The following is a 20,566-nucleotide window of genomic DNA, read 5'->3' on the forward strand; positions in this document are numbered from 1 at the left end:
CTGTGTTTTCTAAGACAAATTTAACTTATCTTTCCTTATATTCCCATTGCCTAACCTAGTTTCTTATATTTACTGAGATCTGAATAAATGTTTTTAAATAAGTAAAAAATAAATAAATAAATAAAGCCCCATTGCCATTGTCTTCTAGAGACTGAACTTCATTCATTGCCTAAGCTGAGCTGACATTGCTTCAGTTTCATGAATTTCTAAGCAGTTCAACTTTTTGGTTAGGAATAAATCTTTATAAAACTTCAAAATATCCTCAAACACAGGACATAACAATTGTTTTATTCACTCACTTAGTTCAGCTGTTAATAAATGCAAATCCCAGATAAAGTAACTCAATTCTTATCTTACTGTTTTAATTACATGATCCATAACAATGCAACATTGTTCAAATTCCTAGGAAAAGTGTTAACATACAATGTTAGAAAACTAGATTACCCAGTGTTTCAATATTATATTTATATGTGCTAAGCCACTGTTGGTTTCTATAGAATTCTACCCTAACCAGTTTCAGAGGCACTTTCAGGCAGAATGAATAATACTAAGTCCTATATCTATTGTTAAATGAATTTTGTTTTTAATTTAAAGAGACTGTTTTAAACTTACACATGTCTTATTGTATAACTATCCTTTTATCAAATGTCATGGCCTTACTTTGTGGAAATGAATGTCTACATTTAGAACCAAAAACTTCCTTGAAAACTGCATTACGCAAATTTATTTAAACCTCGTGTAAGGCTACACATTTACAGGAGTTGCTTCCAAGTTAAAGTGGGTATCGGATACACCCTGTGTTCCATTAGACTACTCCTGACGTTTTAGGCTATGGCTATGAAGATTAGGAATCATTTTCACAAATGACTGAAATCTACCTACTAAATCACTTGAAATTTTAAAATGCTAAGCTACCACCTCACAACAAGCAGGTTTTCAATTCTTGGTGGCAGAATGAAGTGGGAGAAGGCTCATTGCACAGTGTTTACAGAATGTAAACAGCAACACCCTCAGTGTCCTGGATAGTGACCCCACAAAATAAAATGTGTTACATTAGTACATGTTGAAAACTTTCAGATTTCTGGGCTGAAGAAAATGATGTTTTTCCTTCAAAGAGACCTTATTGGTTTTATTGATTCTCTTCTATTTTGATTCTATGTGCAGGTGTATGGGAAGTATATTTCTTTAATAATAAGGTTATTTCTTCTACCAGAAAAGCTTTCCATTTTATTTTACCTTAAATATATTGAAAATTTACTTTTAATAGGTTTGTTCTAATATCAACTTATCAAATTTATTCTACTACAGCTTTTTATTGTTTTGGTGCATAAAATAATTTCTCAAATAGATCTGTGTTCAGATAAGATCTAAGAGTGTACATCCTCCCAATGCACTCGCCAAAGTTAAGTGCAATAGGAAAGGGCTTCTCATAACTAATTTGAATGGAATCTCTCAAACTGGGATGGAGAGCATATGGTGGCTTTTAATTAGGAAAATCATTTTTAAAGGGTAAGAAATATTTAGGGTACTATGGTGTGTTACAGTGCATCAAAAACTAATACTGAATCCACATATGAGGGTACTTCAAAAAGTTCATAGAAAAGTAGAATTAAAAGATAATACGAATCTTTCCATAAACTTTTTGAAGTACTCTCGTATATAAGTACTTTTCGTATACTTTTATCTATCATGACTTTCTCCCATAGGAACAGCCTCTGCTAACTTGTTACCTCCGTTCAAACTGACCATTCAAGGCCAGAGATTATGTTTACTGTCCTACTATGTCTTCACTGAATTTATAATTTACCTTTTCTTCCTGTCAATCTTTCATGTTTTAGATACTCTGATCAATAAGAAGTGACTCTTCTAATTCTGTATGTGGAAGCAAAGGGTTATTTCAGCCAAATAAACACATACTGGGAATAGATTTGAAGCAATATAAACCTTAAGAATCTTTCTGTTTAATTTGTCAAATAACACCTATTTTCTGAAACTAATAATACAAATGTAAAAGGTCTTTGGTTTCATTTGTCAAATAACACTTATTATCTAACAACTGAGTAGGATAATCTTTCTGGCAAATTGCTAGGTCTCTAAGTGGTATTTTATGTTTGCTTCTGGCTTAGATTTCAGAAACCACTTGCTCCTTTGTTTTTATATAAATGAAAAGTCCAACAAGTATGTTGACGACGACGACAATGCTACATTTTTATTACTCGGCTTGCTTTTTTCCATTTGGTTCTCTTTGACCCTCACTCAGATTATCAAAGGCTCGGAAGAAAGAACAAATAAAGAATTGGCTCTTAGTGCTAGTCAACATAAAGGTAAACCTAGTTTCCTTTTCACTAACTTCGATCTTTCAGTTTGGAAACATGTTGACCACTTGGAAAGTTCATTCATTATTTAGTTTCTATTTAGTTTTCCTCTAGATTAAAGCATGTTTCTTAAATTTGATTTGCTTGGAGCATTCAAAGTAGCATAATGATTTATACTGTACTTTTGACATAATGGTATTTTGTATTTCCATTAAAGACCTTTATTAACATACAATTTTGAAACTAAAACTGATTTCAATATTTTAGAATGCTCAATAGCAAAGCTTTACGCTACTTCTGGTATATACTGATTTCTAGTTGTAGGAATACAAAAGCAGAGTTAGGTTCTAAATGCAGAAATTTTAGATTCATGTCTTGAGCCAAGCTCTTTAATCAGTTCTTAACTATTCACATGTGCACTCCGTCTCTCATCCATGGCCAATTTCTTTGGTGCTTCTGGTGTGAAACATGATTCTGAGTCTGCACCTGTCCTCCATGGCATCATTTTATGCTGGAGGAAGGCAAACTAGTTTTAATATTAACCTAAATAAGTCCTTGTTGTAATATCAACATTGTAAAATCAAATACAAGCCAGTGGGAATTAAACACTTTTTTGAATCATTTGAGAGTCCCCGGCACCCAACCCTGCTGATAATCATCTCTTAGGGTGCCTTATATATCATAGTCTGTGGGAATGGTGCCCCAAGAGAATTTCCGTGGATAGCCCTGTTTAATTTCTGCTAGCATAGATGATCCAATATTGACCCATCATCACATGTCTTGTGCTTCCTTACACCTAAAAAATAGAGATAATTTTTCAAATTATAGTAAGCTACAGAAAGGTCTTTTTTTTTATCTTTATATTCCAATTAGAATATAATTGATCTTTACTCAATCTTATAATTGAATATAGATTTTGACAGAAACATAATTTAGTAATATTAAAAAGGGAAACATAAAAATTAATTCTCTGATGAAATAACAATCTCAATAAAGATAATGGACATAACAGTTGTTGGATGCTTTCGATGTGCCAAGCTCTTGATGTGCTAAGTACTTGATAAGTTTCCTCTTAAAATTTTCAAAATAACTCTGTGAGTTAAGGGACATTTAAGCTCATTTCACAGAGAGGCCAAAAGAAAGGAATGTGCTTAAGATGATATAAGTAATAAATGAGTAGTAAGATTTGAATCCAGATCTGTCTGACAATATACCTCATCTCAAACTCTTAACCTATATAGCCTGCACATTTAGATGGCATGTTTAGTAACAATATCAGTCATCATTATCATCATCTAGAGATATTTCTAATACCCCACAACTAGGACATAGTAAGCAAATGTTGACTCTGCTCTGCTCTCTGCGTATGGTCTGCTCAACCTCACTTTTGTTTGTGCCAGTCTCCATACCAAGAATACCCACATTCTTTTTTCTTCCACTAATTCATTTGTTGTCCATTTATCCATTAGGTCAATGCATTAGCTTCTATAACTAGATTTAGGGCTTATCTCTCAAATTCTACTCATCCTTCAAAACAACCCTACTAATTTCAACTAGAATAATTTTATTTTTATCCTCTGTTGCACTCTTTAGTCAAACCAAACATTTGAAGGACTATAATTGCTTCATGCATTTCGCTTCGATTTTCCTAGCTAAATATTCAGCATCCTGGGAGTATATTGTATGTTACATCTTTTGCATATCCCCGGTAACTTGCCTATTATTATAGTTTTATTCACACAGAAATCACTTACTAAATAATTATTGACTAATAGGCCAATGTTGGTGATAACTGTCATGCTTGAAAATGTTAGATCGCATATCTAGAGTACATACTAAGAATTTCTCAGAGCTCAGTTTTACACATTTTGGTAAAGAATGGGAAACTCATTCTTCAAGATGTTTTAGCTGAGTCCTGAATACTATTTTGAAATCAAGGAAGGTTAATTAAAAATGATTCTCTGCCTCTTAGCTTTGAACTTTGACTTGTGTGATTGCATCCTCCTTCTGACTATCTCTGACATTTTCCTATCTCTCTTGTTTTCTCTTGTACAAACCCCTTTCTTTGTGCTGTCTCCTCACCTTCTAACTTCATTTCTAAATGGTAGACACAACTATGTGGCTTTTGTTCTCAGTGTATTATTCAGAAGTGCCTAATACACAATTAACCCATTTAATTTTATGGCAAACTTGTATAAAATCTTTTCATTTTTTATAAAGAAATTTAGTCACACTTGAATAAATGTAATTTACAGTTTGATATTCAATAGCTTGTATGTAAGAACTATAATGGTAGCTTTATAATTTAATTTAGACTTTGTACTTAGTTGTTTTGCAATTCAATTCTACTAGCCAGTTAATTTGGCCTCTATACAATTAACTACCTTCTGTCTTCCCAGGCTGGTAAACTTCTTAACTTCGTAGAGAAACTGGAAGATTCATCATTTCATAGCCACAAACCTACTCCACGTATATTTTCAAGTGTTCCAAGAAGCAATGCAAAGGATACTTAAGATGTAGATTTTCTATCTTTACCTCAAACTCCCATCTCAAATTACATAAAAATATGTTTTTAATCAGTGCCCTCATCTCTAAATGACAAGAGTTCTTTGGAGAAGTGTCCTGAAAAAGATGGTTCTAAACATGAGAACTGGTTGTCAGATGTTGAGCTGAATAGAAATTTACATTGTCCTATTTGACTCCTCTTCTCTAGCCTTTGGCATCAAAGCTATACAAAATTTTGTGCTTACCATCTCCTGAATATTTCTTGTATTTGCCTTCTCCAGTAAATATTTTCTTTCACTAGCCTTCATTGCCTTTCACCTTAACTATTAGAATAGCCCCTTCTCCCTCTTACCTGCTGTTACTAGAATTATGTTTTTTAAATACAGGCAAGAACTCATTACTTTCTACTTCTTAGGAAGTAATTACATACTCCAAAGCATTTAAAACTTTATCAGAGAACATCTTAATGCACCACCACATCTTTGCATTCAAATATATCCCTCCATGCAACCTAATCAAGCCAACTGAATCCATCTACCAAGTCTTCCTGCTGTTGCGGTCATACCCGCCTATTGACCAATAATTTGCTTCCTCCCTTTCTTTACGGATTAAACTCATACTTATCCTTTAAAGCTCAATTTGAATACTCTCTGCTCTGTAAAATTTTCTGTTCCATTCACCCAATGGAAATGAGGGCGTGTTTCTCTCTATCTTACAGCATTTTACAAGTATGTGTACATTTAAAAAGCATGTTTTGCCTTGTCCTTATTGTTTGTCTTCCTCACTAATTGCAAAATACTTGAGGTTGGGAATCATCCAACTTTAGTACTTGTATGCCCTACATTGCCCATGCTAGTGTTTTGAGTGTGTGAGCTCTGGGTGTCACCGTCGCTCTCAGTAGCCTTTGCCTGTAATGAAGCACTCTTTCTCTGACATCTTAACTCATTCTCTGAAAAATGAATCTTAAGCACAGTTGCCCAATATCCCTTCTTTACTTTATGAAATCTAAAAGGAAAGACTATACATGATGCCTTTGGTTCTTTACCCCCATTTAACTTTTTAAGCTTCTTCAATCCAGTATGAATTCACACAATTCTATTGTGATTCCTCTCACAGAGTCACCAGTGACTTGACTGGAAAATCTGGTTAACTGTTTTCCGGACTTTTCTTTTTCACACTTGGTGAAGCCCTGTGGGTGTCCATGCCAGGAGGTCAGCTGGAGGGTGACTTGGAATGAGAGAATAGCCTGGGGCGAGCACAAGCCAGGTGGGAGATGTGCCAGCTGTAGAAGCCAACACTCCGTAAATGGTGTTTAAGAGCTAAACTTTTTCTATCTTGTTTTCCTCACTGAAGGAGTAGGTCTCAATATGCCTGCTGTTTCTTTCTCCCTTCCCACATACTAAGGGATGAAAACATTGCTTGTCCCCTTGGTACACGTTCCTTTCACTTCACCAGATTGTCCTTGTTGGTCTCAGTTAGAAAATGGAATTCCTCATGTGTGCAAAATGAGACTTCTTTCACCTGGTCATAGTGTCTTTTCATCACTTTAATTTTCTATAATTAGACTGTGCCTGAAAAATAGGGCATATATATGCAGATTGTTCAGATGGAATTTTTACCCATGTAGAGGAAAATGTCCACTTTTTCCCCCTGAGTTTAACAGCTCCACATTTATCTTATTCATCTTCATGCCTCTCCCAAAGAAAGAGTTCCTATCTAATTTTTGCACTCAACGTTCCAATGTTATAATATAAAAACAGACTTCCATGGTTTTAGATCATATCCCTAGATGGCCTAAGGAGAAAATTTAAAAGATTTCATTAGAGCTCAGACATTACACTCCTACAATGTATCCTTAAAGTTTTATTTTGAGACGCTGTGTTTGCCATTATTCATGGTTTTAGTATGACATTGATCATTATTCTTAATATTTACTAAAAATAATCTCAATTATTTCCATTGAAGCATTTTCTCAGATTCTTTAACCTAATGCTTTCATTTGTGTTAATACATAAAATATTACAAGGTCAATTTGTTACTCTTAGAACATATTTATCTTTTAATTTCCATTCCACAGACTGCCATGTGCTTTAAAAGCTGGTGAAATCACTTGTAATCAACACTGTGGAAAGTTGAGCAAAAGTTGGGCCAATTACAATATCTTCAGATTCTCATAAAGTGATTTGGAAACCAACTGCCATGTGAAGATTGTTTTTATTCACTTCCTCAAAATCAGAATATTAAGATCAGTTTCCACAGTACCAGATGCCAAAGCCATGTGGAGCTTTATAAACCTCAGTCAATAAGAAATTCTCTTTTTAATCTTTGGTAATGAATGATTTTAATTTCATTAAACATTGTGTACTGCAAGGAGGATCTATGGGTTGAAATATTACATTATTCAATGAATATTAGTGTGTTCAGCTAATAGATTTTTGTCATTTAAGCTTGAACTTTTATTTAGAGAAGTGGGAATCAATGCAACCATCGAGATACTTTTTAAATCCAATCTCCCCACTCAAAAAGCAAATGAATTGAACTTTTGCCCTGATTATCTGACAATTTCTTGATTCTCTACTCACCTGTGAGAACTGAGTTTGTTGTAGTGAAATAAACAAAATATTGTATTCTAATCATTTTACTATTTTTCTTCCTCTCCTAATAAAAACAGGATATTTTTGAGAATGGAAATTGTATCTTTTTTTAAAACTTACTTTTCTTAATAGCTAACAAAGCACTTAGCATAAAGTAGGTCTGCATAAATAATTGACAAATGAATGAATAACATCAGACTCTAGCACTAGAAGAAGAAACCATGTTTGCTTAAAAGTAGATCTATATAGTATGTGATGAAGGAAAATTTAACATGTGAAGACTACGTTTATTGAGTACTTTACTATGTGGTAGGTATGCTATGGGTGTGCTTATATTGCTCTAATTTAACCCTTCCAGAAACTGATGGCAGAGATATTTCTATCCACATTTTGCAGAATGGAATACTGAGGTTTGAGGTTAAATGTCTTGCTCTATATCACATAGCAAATAAATAGAGCTGTGATTTGTTCTTAAATTAATCCCAAAGTCCATGCTCCGTGCATTACACAACCAAGGTTTAAAGTGATGAAGTGTAAGAATGCCACCATTCTTATCTTTGAAGCTGTTGTTGATTTATTGAAGTTATTAATATCTCACTAGATCTAGCATGTTTTTTCAAAATAAATATGATTGTAAGTGTAAGGAACCAAGTAAGAAACATTTGTATTTCAGTTTAAATATTTCTAAAGCTCCTGTCATTCCTGAGAAAACAATTACTCTTTGCACTGTCTGATTGTACAAAGTATTAATTGTACGTAGTACTGATGAAAGTTATCAAATCAGTGAAACTATGCCAATTTTTAAATATGCAAACTGTTTTCTTTAAGAAATTCTTGGGTTTGGGGTGCTTGTTTTTTGGTACAAATATCATATAGTTTAAGTTATGACACAAAAAATGACTTCATTAGATTTCAACCTCAGTGCATACACACAGATCTACATACTTGTCCGATGACTCTTTATTAATTCACAGTGATTTTGAGCTCTTAATGCTTAGACTTGTGAACAATATATAGGAATTTTTGCATAATTCCTGATATCTTTGAAAACGATTTCTTTTATTCAACTAGCAAAAACTTCCTTGATAAGGTTTTGAGAGTATATGGATTTTTTAATATATTGTTAACCTACCTTATGAAATATATAGGTCAGGCTAACTAGAAACAAAGAAAAGCTATATTAAACAATGATTTTAATACCACAGCATACAAATATAAATCAGTATGTCAAGCCCCCTACTAAATCTATGTGATTTTTCATATTAGCATTTGGTGGAGCCCACTAAGAGGAAAATGTGATTGAAGTATAAAATGAGTTACTGCATCAGTCTCACTAAAAATATACTAAAGAGTTTTTATCTTCAAGATTCCACTAGAAATCAGGGACTGTGTTGCTTCTCTGGGTAGCATTAGTTTAATAAATAAATAAATAAATTCCAGTATGCTTCCTTTGGCCAAGGTGGGTGATAAACCAAATTAATGAAGTCAGTACTCGGGTCAAAATACCTTTGCATATCAAAGCTATTATAAATTTAAAAATGTTTTAATATGGATGCTTCTAATTTTTAAAGGGACATTCTAAATGCCGAGCAAATGGCCTAATCATTTCAATCAATTTTATTAAGAACAAAATCATAAACCATTTGAATAATCATTTGGAGTTTATGGTAACAAAATGTGACCTATGTTAACAACAGCCAAGCTCTATTCCTCTCCCTAAATGGTTTTGCAAAAATAGAACTGTCACTGGTATTATTTAGCTTTCTCTGTGAGCACAGTATTCTCCACAATGTAGACTCCATGTCTCCTTCAGAGATTATAACCAAAGACCAGCAATTCTGGAGATAACAGGTTTCTGTCTTTTCTTAGTAATTCTGCATTCCAAGTTTGGTGAAACTGATAACAGAAAGAAAAATGAACAGACATACCCTTACTCAGGTTCTTTCCTCTTTTTAAAGATGGAGAATAAATCGCTTTATAATTTTATTGTTTTTCACTGTATTAAAATATTTGATGTAATTAAGAATATCTTTTGAATGGATAAAAGATATAAAAATGTTAAAAGGAAGCAAAGCTCATAGTTTCTAAGAGAAATAGTTATGCTAAATTCTACTCAGAAGTTCTTTATTGCACCTAAATTTCATGATTGCTTTCTTTCAGTAGTAAACTAGTTGCAATAAGCTTCATTTTTAAAGCAATTTATTACTTATTACAAATGTTCTGTTTCCCAGTTATATTTTTAACACTCTGTGTTATCATGTCCTTATAGACAGCACAAATAAAATAACCAAGATCTGTAATATAATAGAATTTAAGTATTTAAATAAAAATTATTTTTAATTTCCACAGGTATCAAATGAAGATTTATTAAGATTACTGAATATTACTAAAAATTACTCTTTTTTTAGATCCAAGAAATTAGCAGAAATAATGAGGAAGAAAATGACTATGAAGAGCATATTATCTCATTGTCTACAAGTCCTCCCTGTAAGTTTTCCTGCATGTCATGTATATAAGTGACTTCTATATTGTGGTATATGTAACTGGAAAAGTAAGACTGAAGAGATGTGAAATGGTATTTAATTAAATAAATGCTTTTTATGGGTAAAATGGTAGAGATCTACTACATTATATTACTAATTTAAATACATTTAATAAGCTCAAAGTTTAATAATCAAACACCAGTTTTTTCAATCCAGAGAGAACACAAGTCATGCTGATATAAACATTCTATTTGGCAGTTATATTTTTTTCAGTTTTTTTTTTAACATAATTGCATTCTTTGCCGACCTTAGTTTTCTCAGTTATGAAGTGAGAAGGTTGAACTGAGATACTCTCTAAGGTCCTCATTGGCTCTAATAGTTGTAATTCTATATTCTGGTGACTGAAGACTAATTCGGTGATCCTACATCTTTATAAACCACCCATCATGGCAGGTTTCATTAGTATGCAATGGCTTGCTCAACATTTTCACCAGCATGTCTGCTAGGCATCTCACTCAATATTTCTGAAAATCCTGATTCCTGTTATTCCCAGACCTCTCCACCTGCGGACTTCTCCATCTCAGTGTCAATGCCTTCCTTCCGTTGTTTAAGTCAATCCAAAATCCTTGGAGTGACCCTTACAATTTTTACTTTCTCTCCTACCCCATATCCAATTTGTCATGTAATACTGTTGACTCTACATTCAAAATATTGGCAGCATTCAATCATTTGTCACCTCTTTCATTGTTATCTATCCTAGTCCACACTGTCACCAGGTCTCCCCTGGATTATGTCAGTAGCACAGCGGTTCTCAATGGAGAGCTATTTACCACCCCTTATGTGACCAATTTGGCAACGAACAAAGGGTTTTTTTTATTGTCAAGACATGAGGAGGGAGGATTGCTGCTGGTATTTAGTGGGTAGAGACACCAGGAATGCTGCTAAATATCCTGTTATGCACAGGAGAGCTCCTCAGAACAAGGGATTATGCAGTCCGAAATGTCTTTAGTACTCATGTTAAGAAATCCCATGATAGCAACTTCTGCACTTGCCTCCTCTCACTTGCTATGCTTTATGAAGGAACTAATCAGTTTTCTGCTCCAAATCCTCCTCTACTTTTCCATTGTATGCATAATCCTTCTCATCACCTATGATGCCTTAGATAATCTTTTTGTTGCCATCTCTGACCACTCTCTTGCTTGTTCAAGGCTGCAGTGACATCTCACACATCAAGCATGCTCCTGCCTCAGGGCATTTGCAATTTCTCTTCCTTCTAAACACTTTTCCTCTTGTATCCTCATGGCTTTCTTCTATCATAACTCTCCACGATACCATTGCTTTTAATTTCCCTTTACCTGCTCCTTTTTTTCATTGCATTTATCAACATTTAACACTACAGTTTATTTTTCTGGTTGTTGGTTTATTACCTGTCCTCTCCTTCTAAAATGCATGTTCAAATAGATCAGGACTTGTTTTGTTTACTGCTGATTGTATCCCCAGCACCTGTAACAGTAAATAGTCGATGTTTAATTAAACATTATAGACCACAAGTTTTTCAAGTGATAAGCAAATCAAATAAAATTAAATGCTTTGGCAAAATCAGTAAACTCCTTCAAATCTGTTGCACAACACACCTCCCCAAAATGCCAGATATTAAATTAATGAATTAATGCACCGAAGGTGATATATCTTATCATTTTTAATAATAATAAAAGTGATGATCAAGTCCGTGATAGATAATGATGATATATTCATCAAGACATTTAATCTTCAGAAGAACTGTCTGTAATAAGAAAACATAATTTCAGTTCTTTGCAAAGGAAAACCTCATTTCTACAGTTTGGAACTGGAAACTTTCTCATAAAGAAAGCTCTGTGTGACTGGGCTCAACTGTCAGGTTCCTTCGTGGAGAGGGGGTGAAGCACACAACACCCTATGTCAGCAGATTTCTGTGGGCATCACCATTACCATCAAGTGCACTAAACCCGCTGACCTATTGATCTGACTCTCCAGCGCTGGATTCCAGGTTTGGGCATATTTGACAAGTACCATGGAGCTTCTGTTGCTTATTCGGTGTTAACAAACACTGAATACATAAACAGCACTGTGACCATGACTAATTGTCTGTAGCCTAAATGTGATTCTAAGTTGATGACTGATTGGCCCAGACAGGAATAGTGAAGTCCTTTTGCTACTCTAAGCAGTGATTTCTTTTCAGTCATTCCATCATCTACTTCATCAACATTTCTTGAGGCTACTTTATTTCAGGGTCTGTGTTTGGTGTTAGTGGTAGAAAAATGAATGAGATCTGTGTAGACATATCATGCAAAAATGACCTTCTGTCTGCTCTGGCCAGGCTGGTAATTAAAGAATCTTGATTCAGTTCTAGTACTGGAAGCTGTACCTTTCTTTTTTCTCACATGAGAGAAGAGAAAAAGAAAAAAGAAAATTCCATATAGTAATATGGGGTAACATCACGGGCATTATGTTTTACCACATAATTTTTCTACTATTGCAGAAAAATTTCCATGTTTCAAGTCTTCATATTTAAAAAAATAATAATAAAAATAAGTAAATAAATAAAGTTCTTTTCCTTCACAATCTGCTATTTGGCTTTTTAAGCTGTATTTTAATTTAGTGATATTTTAATACAACAATTGTTTGCACTGACAATAACAATTCATATATTCCAACGTCTGCTATAGAGGATCCAAAGTCCATTCAGAAGTTCCAAAGTCTGTTTTAAACTTTTTAATCCTTTATGTTTTCAATGTATTCACTTTCTTTTTTTAAATTTTATTTTAACATTTACTTATACATATTTACGGGGTACAGTGTTTTGTTTCAATACATGCGTATACTGCACAACAAACCCTTTATTTGGAGATATTTTTAATAAAGAAAATTTAATAAAAGTGTTTTTAAGATTTAAAGTTATCATATTATATTTTTTCCTATTTTCTTCCAGAGTAGTTAAAGAGCATTTATTGTGTATAATAAAAAAACAAATGAGGGCACGGCTGTTAGAGTGGAGGGAATTCAGATCATTTGGTTAAATTTTAGGATAAAATGCATTTTTTAGGTGAGAGAACTGAGCCTCAGAAAAATTTAACTACTATTGATGATTTGGATGCCTTCCTCATCAAAAAATATTAATGTTTTCCCAAGTAATATTTTCAAAAAGTTGGTATGCTATCTATAATAAAATTAATATAATAAATTATAAAAATTATCATGGCATCTATAATTAAAATATAGCATATATAATAAGAATATTAAAATAATAACTAAATAAGAGTCAGAGATTCATTTCTATTCATCATTTATAAGCAAGTCAAGGTTTTTTTTTTTTTTATCTTTTGCATCACAATACTTATTTAATTAGGTCACTTATACAGTTTTCTAATAAAATGCAATAATGCTATCAAATATATGAATCTGCTCAGAGAACTGCAGAGAATCAGAACATCATTACATGCATAAGTGTGTCATGTGCTGAGGTAGCGAGAGATAATGGAACTTTGACTGTTCATTTCGTTAATATTTTAAAAGCCCAGAGATGACTGTTTACTAAAGTTACGCATTTGACAGCTTTCCACTATATCAGGTCGTGAAAGTTCTATTAGCAGCACTGCTACTTCTTACAAATGTACAAAATGTGAAATGCCTGCAGACGGTGTGTTTAACTAAATCAGACAATCTTCATCATGAACAGCCGCACAGAACCCAGCATTTCAGCAGGAAAGCGGAAAGTCGTCCAGGCAGAGCGCGGCTGGGGCCGAGGTGAACGCAGCCCCCGGGGCAGCGGAGGAGCGTGAGCCGCACGCGGAGGCCGAGCAGGAGCCTCCCGAGGCCGGCGGTGGCAGCTCCGAGGACCCATGCGGTGACTGGTGCGTGTTCATCCCGAAGCCGAGCCAGAAAATGGGTCACCAGAGCCGCTCATGAGCAGCAGACCCGCCTCGTCCCACCGCGACCTGTAGCTGCCGCCTGCCAGCTGGAAAAACCTCACTTCACCTTCCACGGTAAGTTTAAGGTTGAAAACAAAACAAACAAACAAACAAACAAAAAACACCCTTGACCGGCTGACACAGGTAGAGTGCAGAGGCAAATCGACGCAGAGCTCAGCTTTTGAAACCAAGAGCCGCTTTCCTCCTGCTCTTTCACAACTAAGGTCTGAGAAATGAGGCAAGAGATACCTGCTGCTAGATCTTTCTTTCTCTTTCCTCCTTCCTTCCTTCCTTCCTTCCTTCCTTCCTTCCTTCCTTCCTTCCTTCCTTCCTTCCTTCCTTCCTTCCTTCCTTCCTTCCCTCCCTCCCTCCCTCCCTCCCTTCTGATGAAGACAATCCTCTTTCCTGCTTCTATTTTTCCTGCCCCTGTTTCCCATCATGAAATGTCTCTGCCTGAAGCTTAGGGCCAGTGTTTAAAGATCGTCACCCTCTGTCCAGCACAGCAGGAGGGCTACTTGCTCTGTCGAATGATTTTTTTGTTCTTGCTGTTTATTGTGGAGACCTCAACCAGTCATATTTCTCAGTACATTCTGTACAAGGCTCTTCTCTTCCTGTATTTTTCCCCTTTTATCCCTGATTTCACAGCTATTCCTCCACTCCTACTCCAGGCCCAGTGTAAGGCATTGTATATAAGCCTTTAAATAATTCAATAATCATGTATTCTTTTGATGAAATATATTGGGTTGTTTTGTACGTGTACGTGCCTTGACTTGCGTAAATGGCATTGTGGTGTAAATTGCATCTTTTTCTTACTTTTGCTTCAAGGTCTATCCACGTTGCTGTGTGCATGTCTCGTTACTTCCACTTGCTACATAGATCACCATGGTGCACACATGCCACACCAGCCTCTGCCACCATGCAACCATGTACACCAGTGGTGGGGGGGAAGGACTACCCTCCAGGTAGAGGAGATAAAGAAGTCAGAATTACTTGTCCCAATAGGGACAGCTACATAAAGTACCAGATATCAAAAGGCAGTCCCTGTCCTTGAAAAAACTGGTAACACTGGTGGGAGGTAAACCGTTGCACTTAGGTCCCCTGCCATATGCCCACGTGGCTCCTGGGCTTCCCTTTATAGCACGTCACAGCTGTAATCGTACGGTTATTGGGTGATTATCAGTAAGTACCTGAGAGCTCCTAGGGGGCAGGACTATTCTCCCTCATTTGCTGCTACGTCCCCAGCACGTGGCCTGGTGCCTGGGGAATAGGAAATGCTCTGTAGATCTTTATTGGATGAGCCTAGCAATTAGTGCTAAATTGATAATGATGATGATATAATGATTAAAGGCATGGGCTTGGGAGTCAGACGAATGTAGAGTTCAGTCCTGACTGTACCACTGGGCAGTGCAGTCAACCTCTCTGAGTCGCCTGTCCCTGCTGGAAAATGAGATACCAGAGTTGCTAGGATGATTATGTGACATGATACGGACCGAATGGCTCACAGGGGATTCTGCACTTAGTAGGATCTCAAAAAAACAAGATATTTTCAACCCAACATAGTAGTCCTCCCTCATCCTTGGGCGATCCATTCCAGGATCCCCAGTGGGTGCCTGAAACTACAGATAGTACCAAACCTTATACGCACATATATATTTTTTTATCTGATAACCAAGATGGCTACTAAGTGACTGAGGGGAGTGTAGCCTATATAATGTGGAGACGCTAGGCAAAGGGGTGATTCACGTCCCAGGCAGGTAATGGCACAAGATCTCATCATGCTATCAGAACAGCATGTGATTTAAAACTTACGCATTTTTTATTTCTGGAATTTTCCATTTAATGTTTTTGAACTGAGGCTGAACATGGGTAATGGAAACCATGGAAAGCAAAACCACAGATAGGGGTTGAGGAGGCTACTGTACCACAGTGGTTAAGCATCATGCACGTGCTACAGCAGTGTACACAAGGACCCAGGGTTAGAGGCACTCTGGGTATTGCAGGCATTAGAGTGGTCTCTTCCTTTGTGTGCAAGTGTGCTTAATGCAAATAGTAGCTAAAAGCAAAAGCAGTGGATGTAATGCTCTTAATAAATGGCCACAAAGAGAAAATTCAATATAGGATGCCATGGCTTACAGAATTAGGACCATGGGTTGCGAGGCCTGTCTCAGCAGCACCGGCCGTTTCACAGCAGACTGAGAAATGCAGAAAAGACACTTACAGAAACAACCACAAGTACCTACCTTGGGAATAAGAACCCAGAGGAATAGCCTTCAGTTATACCAGGTACTAAAATGGACAAAACCTTATTTTTCCATTATTCATTGTTGGAGGGTGGTCACATTATAGATGCTGAACAAAATTTGGAAGAAGCAAGAAAAGGAGATGGAGTAAGTAGAAAGCAGGACATGAAGTTCAAAGGTTTTCACCAGTACAGGGATCCACAAACTCTGGCCTATAGGCCAAATGCAGCCCACAACCTGTTCTCGTGAATAACCTTTTACTGGAACACAGCCACACCCACCTGCTTGTGGATTGTCTATGGCCACCTCCAAATGGCAGAGTTGAAGAGTGTGAGAGACCATCTGGCTCCACAGAGCTTAAAATATTTACTCACCCTGTACAGAAAAAGTTTGCTGACTCCTGGATGAGAAGGAGGGAGACAGAACATCATGTTTACAATAATTTAACAATAAGCTGTGCACCTCAACAGGTCAGGTGACAGTCAGAGAGGAAACGAAGACCTAGAGAAGCAAAGTGTAACCTCCACATTTCTGATCTTTGTGGAGTGTGCATAAAGCAAATGTACTTCACAGGGTCTGGTTTTCCAAAGCCTCGCAGCTTCAAATATTGACCTTGCAAAGGACAGGAAATTTTCCCCAGTCTGTTGTATCTGTTGTAAGATAAAGAAGTGTAACACAGTAAGGTTGCTGGCTCAAAGACAGACAAGTTACTGATTGATATGTAAAGATATTGGGAAATTGCTGTAAGAAGAGAATGTTTGCTAAAATCAAGCTTTTGTTGCAAATTGCATTATAGAATGTCTCCTTGCCTGTCTTACTGAATGTTACCAGCTTCTATTGTTAAACTTGTTAAATTATGCTTAGCAAAAACCCCACCTATGTTTTCTTCATGTAACTTCCTGGTCTGGAGAATAAATACAGGAAAAGAACCCAAATTCAGGGTTAATTTCCCAAATGGAAGGAATGCCTTGCTCTTGAGGATTCCAGATTAACCCCTTTTTGGGGCTTCTCACTGCTCAGAAGAGATGGGCTTTGAGTAATCTTTAGTGGCCCCATCACCCAGGGGGCATCAAAAGGGGTGACAAATCTGTGGGAGGCAAAGCAACAGATCTTTACTAGTCTATACAAGAAGATTTTTTTTTAACCTTTCAATATCCCAGTACACTGGCTCAGATCAGGTAACTCATTCCTGACAAAAGTTTGTTCACAAAGTCCGAGCAGAGGCCCTCAAGGTTCTCAACTCCTGACTTTCCACCACCCAGTAAAATCAAACAGACACAAGGAAACGGATTTCTAAGGAATGTGAGCAGTTTCTTGGACGTCTAAACCACCAATTACTGACCTCTGTTCACAGCTAAGTGGCAGGACCTGTAATTTAGCTGCAAAACTGACGTGAAATCTGACCTTGAGCACGTGGAGCTTCCCTTTCAAATTCTCCAGCCCCCTTGGGTACATCTGTGGAAACAGTCCATGAAGGGCGGTGGACCTGAGACTGCTTCCCTCCAAAAATCCACCCTTACGCCAAGCTTGGCTTACAGGGTATGGCACCAGCACTTACCACAAAAACACCCACAGAAACACCTTCTGTTACCACGGTCTTTCTCTTATGAGGAAAAGAAGCAGAGACATTTGTTAAGGCACCCAAGAAAGAATTCAGATTAAGAGAGCAAAGAACTGAAGAGTGTGAATGTGGTTTGAATTCTTTCCTCCCTTTCAAGAATGAAATCTTTCCAGGCTTTATTTTCCTGAGCTTTAGAAAAGGGTGATGCTAACACCAACTACCCACAGTCATAGGGTCATCTAGAGGGTTACTGCTGGTCTTTCACGCCACTCTTGCTGAGCATTGCAATTTTTTATTGGGCCCCCAAAGCAGGGTCTTTGTTCGTAGACTCTGCCGACGCCCCTCCTGCTGTCACACCTTCGTTATCTGAGGCCTTCTTTTAGCTCCCTGGAGACCCCTTCCTTCAGCCACTGGTGATGCAGGGTGTTGCCCCATAAGCCTCCCTCCCCATGGGCCATCCTCAGGGCCCCCATCTTGTGTGCGGCTCCTTCACTGTCTTCTAGGAAGGATGGGCTCCTCAACCAGCAGGCTCCATGACAACCGCCTCCAGGCTTATTTCCTTAGGATGAATTTCAGGAAGAAGAATTGTTGGCCAGAGAATCTGTCTTTTACATACTGACTTGCAGAAGCTTTTTATATATAAAGGACACTGGTCCTATATCTGTAATATAGATGGCAAATATTTTTCTTTTTTGTGAAGTGACATTTTGCTTTGCTCAGGAGATTCACGGAATTAATCGTTTATAGTCAGAGCTGTTGAAAATTTCGTTTACTGTCCCTGCCTTTGTGTTATTTTTAGAAAGGGCCTCTCAAACACCAAAATTACATAAATATTTACTTAAATTTCTTCTACTACTTGTAAGGTTTCATATTTAACATTTTATCTCTTTAATCCATCTGGAGTTTATTTTAATACTTGGATTAAAGTAAAAAGCTTACTTAATTTTTTCCAGATAGGTAAGTAGTTTTCCCGGTACATTTAATAATCTTTTCTTTCCTTGCTCACATAAAATGCCCCATTTATCATATATTAAATAATTACATACACTCGTGCCTGTTTCTGAATTTCGTATGCTGTTCCTATATCTGGTCTGCCTCTTTTTGCAGCCTAACTATGTAGCATCCTAGTATCAATATGTGACAATAAAAGTAAACTCATCACCATTTTCAGATACTATTTTCAGTTTTTCTTAGTTATTCTCCCCCAGTTACTCCTCCAGCTGAAATTTGTAATCACTTAGCAAAGTTGAAAACATGGGTTGGGCTGCAACTGAGATGCATTGACATTTCTCATGCACTTAAGTATCATTTACCCAGTCGTCTGACTTCCCGCCAGCAGCAGGATCCGTCTTTCGATTTAATCACCTCCTTTTCTAGCCACTCAAAAAAGTTTTTAAGGTTTTTTTTCCCTAAATATGTAACTCTTCTACACTTCCTCTTAAATTTAATTCATAGACATTTCTTACGTTTTAAAGCTATTGTGAACATCTTTGCAATGCCGTTTAATTATTTCCAGTGTATTTGTTTTTTTAGCTTTCTGTTGTAGCTGGATGCCTCACTACAATTGCTAATTGTCTGAATATTGTAAGCAATATTCAACTAATTTCTTAGTATCTGTGCATAACTCTGAATTTCGTTACCTTAAGGATAAACGAAGTGCTGTCACCTCCCCAGTATTTATTCCTCTCTTAACACCCTCCTGTTTCTCAACAACAGTAGGCAGGTGTGGTAATCACAAGCCTCTTTTTCCTGACTTTAATAGAATACCCCTTATTTACACAGTTAATATGATGTTGAAACAGATATTCTTTATCATATTAAGGAAGTACCCATGGTTATCTGAGAGTTTTCGCTGGAAATAAATGTTGAGATTTCCAAGTGCCTTTTGTCTGTCTACCGAGATCATTAGTGGGAGCTCCCGTGTTCATCTACTTTGATTGAAAGATACAAACAGGTAACTACTATTAATCCGCCTTAATTTTTAGAATAAATCCAATTTAATTGTGAGATTATATTTATTGATATTCAAAATTGATGTTTGCTTATGGATTTTTTTCCTTTTCTTATTTCTATTTGTTTTAAAATTACTTATTATTATTCCTTAAAAGTTTAAAGGACTTGTCCATAAAACAATTGATTTTGTAGGACTCTGGGGACAACTTTTCCCAGTTTCTTCCACAGTATTGGTCTGTTCTAATCTTCTACATCTCTTTCTTCTTAATTCAACTGCATTCCAATTTTCCATTTTATTAGCACAGTTATGCATAATATAATTCTTTTTCATAATATGATGTTCAAAATGTGAAAGCTTACCTCCTCAGTGTTCATAGATGTCTCAGTCAGTTTGGGCTGCTATAACAAAGTACCATAGACTGTGTGGCTTATAAATAATAGAAATTTATTTTTCACAGTGCTGGAGGCTGGGAAGTCCAAGATCAGGGTGCAGGCAGAATTGGTGTCTGGTGAGAGCTCTCTTTCTGGTTTGCAGATGACCATCTTCTTTTTGTATCTTCACATGGCAGAAGGAGATCTAGAGAGCTCTCTGGGGCCCCTTTTATAAGAGCTCTAATCTCATCATGGGGACCCACTCTCATAACCTAATCACCTTCCAAAGGCCCTACCTCCTGACTCACACTGGAGGTGAGGATTTCACAGCATCAATCTGTGGGCCTCGGGGCCTTGAGAAACCTGAGGAAGCAGAGGGTTCTAGTAGCTTGGACATGTGCCTCGACTGCTTACAATGAAGATGGGGTGGTTTATGATGTGAAAGTCACACACAGCTTGTTGTAGCTGGCATGGCCCAGGCATGCCATGGTAACAAGCACAGTTTCTCACTCATGCTCCGCCTCTTACAGGGGTAAAGGCTGTGCTGGTCAAAGACCCTCAGGGTTCTGGGCAGACAGAGGCTTCCCCAGTCACCA

Source organism: Cynocephalus volans, chromosome 5 (assembly GCF_027409185.1).
Source record: "Cynocephalus volans isolate mCynVol1 chromosome 5, mCynVol1.pri, whole genome shotgun sequence".
In the NCBI taxonomy this organism is placed as follows: Eukaryota; Metazoa; Chordata; class Mammalia; order Dermoptera; family Cynocephalidae; genus Cynocephalus; species Cynocephalus volans.